Here is a 10,133-nt window from a genome sequence, read left to right as displayed (position 1 = left end):
ACAAGACCATGGTGCTTGCCTACGGAGCTGTGAGGGGAACGGCACCTCAGTACCTCCAGGCTCTGATCAGGCCCTACACCCAAATAAGGGCACTGCGTTCATCCACCTCTGGCCTGCTCGCCTCCCTACCACTGAGGAAGTACAGTTCCCGCTCAGCCCAGTCAAAAGTGTTCGCTGCTCTGGCTCCCCAATGGTGGAACAAACTCCCTCACGACGCCAGGACAGCGGAGTCAATCACCACCTTCCGGAGACACCTGAAACCCCACCTCTTTAAGGAATACCTAGGATAGGATAAAGTAATCCTTCTCACCCCCCCCTTAAAAGATTTAGATGCATTATTGTAAAGTGGCTGTTCCACTGGATGTCATAAGGTGAATGCACCAATTTGTAAGTCGCTCTGGATAAGAGCGTCTGCTAAATGACTTTAATGTAAATGTAAATGTATACCTTCACAGCAGACACCAAACAACACGAGGAGTTAAAAAGTAGGTGGGACCTGGCTGCATAGGGTCAGAAGGATAGTGCACCTGCAAACAACAAAATAACATTAAGATAAGTTCATGAAAAGAAAATGTAACATATGATTTTTTTATGCATCATTATCGGGTAAGTTTCACTTTCTTACAAATGTGCAGCACTGCATACAGAAGCATCATCTTGGAAACTGGATTATTAAAATGCTAACACACAGCCCGACTACACGTACCTCTGGAAAATACAGAAATAATGTGAGATCAATTAAAAGTAGTGCCAATCATGTTGGAGGTCAATTAAATAATTCAAATGTGTTGTAGAGAAGCCACACTCCTGCTTTTGTCACATGGGATGGCAGCAGCTTTCCTCCAAAGTGTTTGTGTCCTGGGTGGCGTCCTGGTAATCCTATTGCATTATCCTCTGCGTAGTTGTTGATGTTCACAACTCTCTGCAAGTGCTCATGCTTCAGGTGTAACCTGTGCTTGCTTGGACCAGCTCTCGTTTTGATGGGAGGCATTAGACCATTCTCCTTGTATGACTGGTGGAGGAGGAGAGTCAGGCTTGTTCTACTGATGCTGAAAGACAAATTCCAGATACAAATATTTTGGCATTTTTATACAACAGATAGCCGTAATCACCGTCAGACACACCTGGCTAACTTGATGGGTAATGTAATCATCTGGCGAAGTGGAGTCTTTTGTTTAGACATGCGAGCTAAAAAATGAACCATAATCCTAATCCATAGAGTACTAGCAATACAAACTGATTGTTATAGCTAGCTAAAGTTAACCAAATAGGTTCAATGTTAGCTAGTTAGCTAGCTAATATTAGGCTATAACAAGCAATGAAAAATGGCATTCTGAGAACATGACTACACACAGATCATAAATGTAATGTTAGCTAGCGAGCCAGCCATCTACCATCAGCCAGCTAGCTAACAGTAAAATTGGCCTTGCAATGAAAACACATTTCTGACAATATCTGAAACTGTAGCTAGACTCTTACCCGTATACATGGATGATTGTTTCATGGCAGACTGCAACCCCTTTCATTAAACAAGACGTCCTGTGTCGTTTCAATTTTGTTTGTACAGCATGCCTAGCATCAAGTCACTCTGGTTCACACTGACCATGTGCAATGCCATAAGAATCACCTTGAGCTTGAAACCCCACCCAAACTCTGACCATTTTACTCACCCTAGCAGAGCTGGTTATTCTGTTTTCATGTTATCCAAAGCAATAGTGACTGTAACTGTGGTCCACAACAATTGAATTACGCTTTAATTACGTTTACTGACACAGACATATTCAACCGGTGTTGAGTGTTGGTAAATTAATCAGTTATTCTGCGTTCTTGCACACTCGGACGAGAGTGCTCTGAAACAGTTGTTGCAGTGATGTTCTATTCCATTCTGCAAGCAAACGTGCAATCTTTGGAGAATGAAATCAATGACCTACATGCAAGATTAAACTACCAACTGGACATTCAAAACTGTAATATCTTATGCTTCATGGAGTCGTGGCTGAACGATGACACTATCAACATACAGCTGGCTGGTTATACGCTGTACCATCAGGATAGAACAGTGGCGTCTGTTAAGGCAAGGGGCGGCGGACTATGAATTTTTGTAAATAACAGCTGGTGCACGATATCTAAGGAAGTCTCAAGCTATTGCTCGCCTGAGGTAGAGTATCTCATGATAAGCTGAGAGTTAGAGAGTTTAAATCTGTATTTTTCGTAGCTGTTTACATACCACCACAGTCAGAGGCTGGCACTAAGACAGCATTGAATGAGCTAACAAGAAAAATAAGCAACCAAGAAAACGCTAACCTAAAGGCGGCACTCCTCGTGGCCGGGGCCTTTATGCAGGGAAACTTTAAATCCGTTTTACCAAATTTCTATCAGCATGTTGAATGTGCAACGAGAGGATTAAAAACTCTGGACAACCTTTACTCCACACACAGAGACTCATACAAATCTCTCCCTCGCCCTCCATTTTGCAAATCTGACCATAATTCTATCTTCCTGATTCCTGCTTACAAGCAAAAACTAAAGCAGGAAACACCAGTGACTAAATCATTTAAAAAAGTGGTCAGATAAAGCAGATGCTAAGCTACAGGACTGTTTTGCTAGCACATACTGGAAAATGTTCAGGGATTCCCACGATGGTATTGACGAGTATACCACATCAGTCATTGGCTTCATCAATGAGTGCATCGATGACGTCATCCCGACAGTGACCGTACGTACATACCCCAACCAGAAGCCATAGATTACAGGCAACATCCTTACTGAGCTAAAGGCTAGAGCTGCCGCTTTCAAGGAGCGAGACTCTAACTCGGAAGCTTTTAAGAAATCCTGCTATGTCCTCCAACGAACCATCAAATAGGCAAGCATCAATACAGGACTAAGACCGAAAGTACTACACCGGCTCTGATGCTCGTCGGATGTGGCAGGGCTTGCAAACCATTACAGACTACAAAGGGAAGCATAGCAGAGAGCTGCCCAGTGACACAAGCCTACCAGACGAGCTAAACTACTTCTATGCTCGCTTCGATGCAAATAACACTGAAACATACATGAGAGTATCAGCTCTTCCGGAAGACTGTGTGATCACGCACTCTGCAGCCGATGTGGGTAAGACTTTTAAACAGGTTAACATTCACAAGGCCACATGGCCGGATAGAACCAGGACGTGTACTCTGAGCATGCACTGACCAACTGGCAAGAGTCTTCACTGACATTTTTAACCTCTCCCTGTCCGAGTCTGTAATACCAACATGTTTTAAGCAGACCACCATAGTGCCTGTGCCCAAGAACACAAAAGTAACCTGCCTAAATGACTACAGACCCTTGGCACTCACGTCTGTAGCCATGAAGTGTTTTGAAAGGCTAATCATGGCTCCCATCAACACCATTATCCCAGAAACCCTAGACCCAATCAAATTTGCATACCGCCCCAACAGATCCACTCCACACTGCCCTTTTACCACCTGGACAAAAGGAACACCTATGTGTGAATGCTATTCATTGACTACAGCTCATTGTTCAACACCATAGTGCCCTCAATGCTCATCAGTAAGCTAAGGACCCGGGGACTTAACACCTCCCTCTGCAACTGGATCCTGGACTTCCTGACGCACCGTCCTCAGGTGGTAAGGGTAGGTAACAACACATCTGCCACGCTGATCCTCAACACAGGGGCCCCTCAGGGGTGCATGCTTAGACCTCTCCAGTACTCCCTGTTCACCCATGACTGCACAGCCAGGCATGACTCCAACACCATTATTAAGTTTGCCGATGACACAACAGTGGTAGGCCTGATCACCGACCATAATGAGCCCGCCTATAAGTAGGAGGTCTGAGACCTGGCCATGTGGTGCCAGGACAACAACCTCTCCCTCAGCGTGACCAAGACAAAGGAGATTATTGTGGACTAGAGGAAAAAGAGGACCGAGCAGGCCCCCATTCTCTTCGACAGGGCTGCAATGGAGCAGGTTGAGAGCTTCGAGTTCCTTGTCGTCCACATCACCAACAGAATAACATGGTCCAAGCACACCAAGACAGTCGTGAAGAGGGCACGACAAAACCTATTCCACCTCAGGAGACTGAAAAGATTTGTCATGGGTCCTCAGAACGTTCTACAGCTGCACCATCGAGAGCTGGTTGCATCCCTGCTTGGTATGGCAACTGCTCGGACACTGAACGCAAGGCACTACAGAGGGTATTGCGAACTGGTCCGGTACATCAAGCTTCCTGCCATCCAAGACCTCTATACCAGAAGGTGTCAGAGGAAGGCCCTAAAAATTGTCAAAGACTCCAGCCACCCTAGTCATAGACTTTTCTCTCTGCTACCACACGGCAAGCGGTACCGGAGCTCCAAGTCTAGGTCCAAGAGGCTTCCAAACAGCTTCTACACCTAAGCCATACGACTCCTGATCACTGATCACCTAATCAAATGGCTACCCAGACAATTTGCAATGCCCTCCCCTCACTCTACCTTCATGTACATATTAGCTGAACTAACCGGTGCCCCTGCACATTGACCCTGTACCGGTAGCCCCCTGTATGTATCTTATCTGTAAAAAAAAAATACTGCATTGTTGGTTAGGGGCTCATAAGCAAGCATTTCACTGTTCACTGTTGTATTCAGCACATGTGACTCATAAAATTTGATTTGATACTTGCATAGTCAAGTCTTTTAAGTTTTACTACATGACACATAAAAAAAAAAGCTGTGTTAGACAGGATTACCTACACAAGCTGACCAGCTAAAATAGACAGAAGCTTGCTATATGGCAGACCAATCCAAACTCATCTCTCGCCATGTCCAGCCCACTCATTATCTCAGCCAATCATGGGTAGCGTGAAGGTTGCTGTCATTCGGTGGCTTAACCAACTAGGTTCGTAATTTAACAATTGTATTCGTATTTACAGATGGCATACAAGTTTGTTATTAATGCACATGAAAGTTCACATGTTCGAGAAGGCATCTCTGCCAAAAAAAAAAGTGATTAAAAAAAACACGTTTACGTTCAAATTGCTTTCCTGTGAAGTAGTGACCCGCGACATATGCCTCGTTTCCTGACACAGGTCACATTTATATCTTCATTTTTAATCGCAGTGCTTAAAAGCATCAGACAAGCTCAGTAGCCTACATATAATTCATTTTATTAAAACATAGACAAACCCTATGTGGAAAAATAAATATTTTTTAATTTGATTGAAAAAGCAAACGACTTTCAGTTCCAAGATGATTTTTTTGTTTGGGACAACCTTAAAATTCAAGACATTTTGCCATGGACCTGAGAGAAAATATATAGTTTAAAGGCAATTTTCAACAATTCTACAGATTTTGCTGAGGTTTATGCCATGTTTGTGACTCAAACAAAATCAATGGAGGCCCCATGCCATGACATTTTTCGAATTTTAGATTCTCCCCTGCTGTCTAGATTTATGGGGGGTGAGTTCTCAAAGATCTTATTTCAACATATATAGGTCCATTATCTAATCTACATACTTATCCCTTGTTTTAGTCGTTAAATAAAATAAATACTTAAATAAAATAAATAAATATATATATATATATAAAAAGACTAAAACCAGATATAAAGTATGTAGAATAGATCATAGGCCCATTATCTATACATACAGTACCAGTCAAAAGTTTGGACACACTTACTTATTCAAGGGTTTTTCTTTATTTTTACTATTTTCTACATTGTAGAACAATACTGAAGACAAACTATGAAATAACACATGGAATCATGTAGTAAAAAAAATGTGTTAAACAAATCTAAATGTATTTTAGATTCTTCAAAGCAGCCACCCTATGCCTTGATGATAGTTTGCACACTCTTGACAATGTGATTAAGAAAACATTAACAGTTGTTTCCTCGCCAAGATGCAACAAACTGGGAAGACTAAGAAAATAATATCTGTTTTAGTGTGTGTGCATATGTTTTTGTGTGTGATGCTGGTGTTGTCCTTTCAGCCCCATTGCAGTATTGATTTCTGGCCGAGTTCAGCAGATGCAATTAGGAATTTACTGTGGGTCGTGTAGAGGAGCTACCAGACCATCTAAAATGTGTGTTTGTGTATGTGTGTGTGGAGGAGCTGCCTGCCTGCCAGACCAACTGAAACCTACACATTATATTATATTGTGGACCCCAGGGAGTTGCTGTGTTAGCAGCAGTTAATGGGGATCCTAAAATACTATACTGAACAAAAATGTGCAATAATTTCAAAGATTTTACTGAGTTACAGTTCGTATAAGGCAATCAGTCAATTGAAATAAATAAATTAGGCCCTAATCTATGGATTTCACATATGCATTTGTTTGTCACACATACCTTAAAAACAGGTTGTGGAGTGGATAAGAACCAGTCAGTATCTAGTGTGACCACCATTTGCCTCATGCAATGCTACACATCTCCTTTGCATAGAGTTTATCAGGTTGTTGATTGGCCTGTGGAATGTTGTCCCACTCTTCTTTAATGGCTGGATTTTGGTGGTCCCGGACCATTTGCATTGCCCCCTTCCCCTCTTTTACACTGCTGCTACTCTGTTTATTATCTATGCAGTCACTTTAAGTCTACCTACATGTACATATTACCTCAATTACCTTGACTAACTGGTGCCCCGGCTCACTGACTCTGTACTGGTACAGTATATAGCCTCGCTACTGTTATTTTAATGCTGCTCTTTCATGATTTTTTTATTCAAATGTTTTGTTTAAGACTTTTCTTAAAACTGTATTGTTGGTTAAGGTCTTGTAAGTAAGTATTTCACTGTAAGGTCTACTCCACCTGTTCTATTCGGCGCATGTGACAAATAACATTTGATTTGATGGCGGCGGATGAATGGCACGACTATGGGCCTCAGGATCTCATCACGGTATCTCTGTGCATTCAATTTGCCATCAATAAAATGCAATTGTGTTTGTTGTCTGTAGTTTATGCCTGCCAATACCATAACCCCATTGCCACCATGGGGCACTCTATTCACAATGTTGACATCAGCAAACCGCTCGCCACACAACGCCATACATGTGATCTGTGGTTTTGAGGCTGGTTGGACGTACTGCCAAATTCTTTAAAATGAAATTGGAGGCGGATAATGGTGTAGAAATGAACATTAAATTATCTGGCAACAGCTCTGGTGGACATGCCTGCAGTCAGCATGCCAGTTGTGACATTGTGTTGTGTGACAAAACTGCACATCCTAGTGGCTTTTTATTAACCTCAGCACAAGATGCACCTGTGTAATGTTGTTTAATCAGCTTCTTGATATGCCACACCTGTCAGTTGGATGGATTATCTTGACACAGGAGAAATGCTCACTAATAGAGATGTAAACAAATTTGTGCACAACATTTGTGAGAAATAAGCTTTTTGTGCATATGGAACATTTCTAGGATCTTATATTTCCACTCATGAAACATGGGACCCACACTTTACATGTTGCATTTTATATTTTTGTTAAATGTAAACATACACTCTGGACCCTCGTGCTTTTTTTTACCCATACCTGGCGGCATTTACTATTCAAGAGAGGTGACAAAGATGAGAAATGTTGTGAGAGCTTTCAAATGGGCTACTGACTGACCACCTCAGGGAGAAGGCTATGGCCATTAGGATTCTGCTTTGTTTTTTGTTGATGTTTTATTTGGGAAGCAGAGGCTTTGCTGGTGGGAATGACTGTGTATATGAATGGACAAAGCCATCACTATGGCCCTGTGAAATCCGTATTTTTTTTTCCCAAATTACTTTTTTTCCTTTTTCTGAACTCTGTGTTTTACGATTTATGCACATTTTATCATCAGAGTGTCTAATAATCTGAATTAATAAAAAGTCAACAATTTAATAAGATAACAGTACATTTGTAATGATGCAACACAACATTGCACAATTTTTTATCAAGGAAAGGGCTCAATACAGAGTTCTACTAAGTGTTTCAATATTAGTGAAAAAAAAGTAATGCAAGAACCTAGGCAACAATGCAGCAACCTTCTGTTTCCAGCTGGCTGGGGATGTTTGAGACTACCTCGGATGATGACTTTTCTGCCAACAAAAACTCTCTGTACAGAAGAACATGCACTGCATGGTACTTCACTGCCTCAAACCAGCTATTCCATCTGGAGCTCACTGCTTCAGGAGGAGCCTTGGCCTGCACAAACTCCTTCACAATGAGGAAGCTCACCCATCTTATCTCATCTCATCCATGTCACAAGGGATGCAACTTAAGAGCAATAGTTGTAGTGCTGCCAGGTCTCACCCACCAGATTGATGACATGGCAGAGACAGGTTACATGGACACTGTTGGGCATCACTCCTTTCAGAACCTCCTTGTATGTCTTCAGGCATTAGGATGAATTATCTGTGACCACTGCCAAGGCATCAGTCAGGTTCAGATGGTTGCTGTGGAGTGAGGCTAGTATAGCTTGGGAAAACGTTGAGTCGTTGCATCTGTCCATGAAAATGACATCCACCAGAAAGTACTGGTTTTCAACACCTGCAATGAAATAAGGAAAAACTTGAATTATGTTTTAACCTAAAATAATATTGTGACAAAATACAAGTGTTATTTAAATGTCAAGTGTAAACACAATATAGATACAGAGACGGCTGCTGAAATTATGCATCGCTATATTTCACCATGATAGCTCGTCATTTGGAATATCCCAACTTGCATACCTACAATTCACATTGCAGAATGTAAATGAAGGCTATTGCAACGGTATATTAATAGGCTGCTAACTCACCAATGACGATGTTTACAACGCTGCAATCCCTTGCATCTGTTGTCTTGTCAACAACCACCGCAAACTTCTTCCCATGGATCTTCTGTAGAACGGCAGTCATATGTTGGTCGAACACACGGGGCAGGTGCGTTTGACGGAGGCTGCTCACATTTACAGGCAACGCCCCTCCCTGTTTGCAATGCTTCACTACAAAGGGGCGTAGCTTTCTTAGCTTTTCTAAGGGGATGTCAGACTCTGCGTACACAGCCACAAAGTCCTGAATAAATTATCGTCTTAAATCTGCTGATGGGCACGGTGCTTTTCCTTGTACATCACATGGGCTTCAGACTAAGTGGTCATCACACATTTTTCCGGGTCCATCAATAGTATGTTGACATAATTTGCAAAACAGCTTATCGCCTGACTAGTAATAGTCCTTTGGGTATTGCCCTGCTCTGAAAATAGGGGTTAGGGTCGAATATATGTGGCCTTCTCAGACAGCCACTTCAACATGATTATCAAACTGACAGCCAAGTTGTGAGGTGGCGTAAGGGTCCCACGAACACAAGACAAGACCGAGCCCGAGCCCCCCCTCTCTCAAAACACCTCAATCGAAAACTGAAATATTTTTCGCTAGGCCTACTCGTCTGTAATTTTACAATTATGAAATCATTTAGGTTACTACAATAATTAGGACTACTTTAGATATTTTTAAAATAAATTTCAGCCAAATTATGGGAAATTCTGCAATATTCCACGTTTTACAGTTGATTAAATTTTTATTACCAACATCCGCGATTCCGTTTGCGTTTTCCGCATCGAGGAGATCATTAGGGCTCAACGTCACTCACGTGACACCATTCAATCTTATGTTTAGACTCAATAGCGCATTGAAGCCAAATTAAGTCTCATGGAGATAACATTCACAGTTTGAGCTTCTTCAGGAAGTGACGTTGCAGGCTAGCTCAGTGCTGCTCGTTGAGTAACTCAAGCACTACTTCCGTTTAAAGTATTCGGTTCAAGGACATACAGTTGATGTCGGAAGTTTACATACACCTTAGCCAAATACATTTAAACTCAGTTTTTCACAATTCCTGACAAAATTCCCTGTTTTAGGTCAGTTAGGATCACTACTTTATTTTAAGAATGTGAAATGTCAGAATAATGGTAGAGAATTATTTATTTAAGCTTTTATTTCTTTCATCACATTCTCAGTGGGTCAGAAGTTTACATACACTCAATTAGTATTTGGTAGCATTGCCTTTAAATTGTTTAACTTGCGTAAAATGTTTCAGGTAACCTTGAATTTTGGCCCATTCCTCCTGACAGAGCTGGTGTAACTGAGTCAGGTTTGTAGGCCTCCTTGCTCGCACACGCTTTTTCAGTTCTTTTCACATATTTTCTATAGGATTGAGAT

The 10,133-nt window shown here is 41.7% G+C and overlaps 1 long non-coding RNA gene across 1 annotated transcript; it reads right to left on the bottom strand.

Annotated features, from left to right (window-relative positions):
- Positions 1-7,822: 7,822 nt before the first annotated feature.
- LOC124033206 lies at positions 7,823-9,646 on the bottom strand. The gene is made up of 2 exons (XR_006838335.1): positions 8,738-9,646; positions 7,823-8,487 (listed from the first exon to the last, which is right to left on the bottom strand). It is a non-coding gene; the product is annotated as an uncharacterized LOC124033206 (long non-coding RNA).
- Between the last annotated feature and the right edge of the window lie 487 nt (positions 9,647-10,133).

The sequence above is a fragment of the Oncorhynchus gorbuscha genome, linkage group LG04, assembly GCF_021184085.1.
Source record: "Oncorhynchus gorbuscha isolate QuinsamMale2020 ecotype Even-year linkage group LG04, OgorEven_v1.0, whole genome shotgun sequence".
NCBI classification, from domain to species: Eukaryota; Metazoa; Chordata; class Actinopteri; order Salmoniformes; family Salmonidae; genus Oncorhynchus; species Oncorhynchus gorbuscha.
Note: the sequence above shows the minus strand (reverse complement) of the source record. Positions and strands in the feature narration are given on the sequence as shown.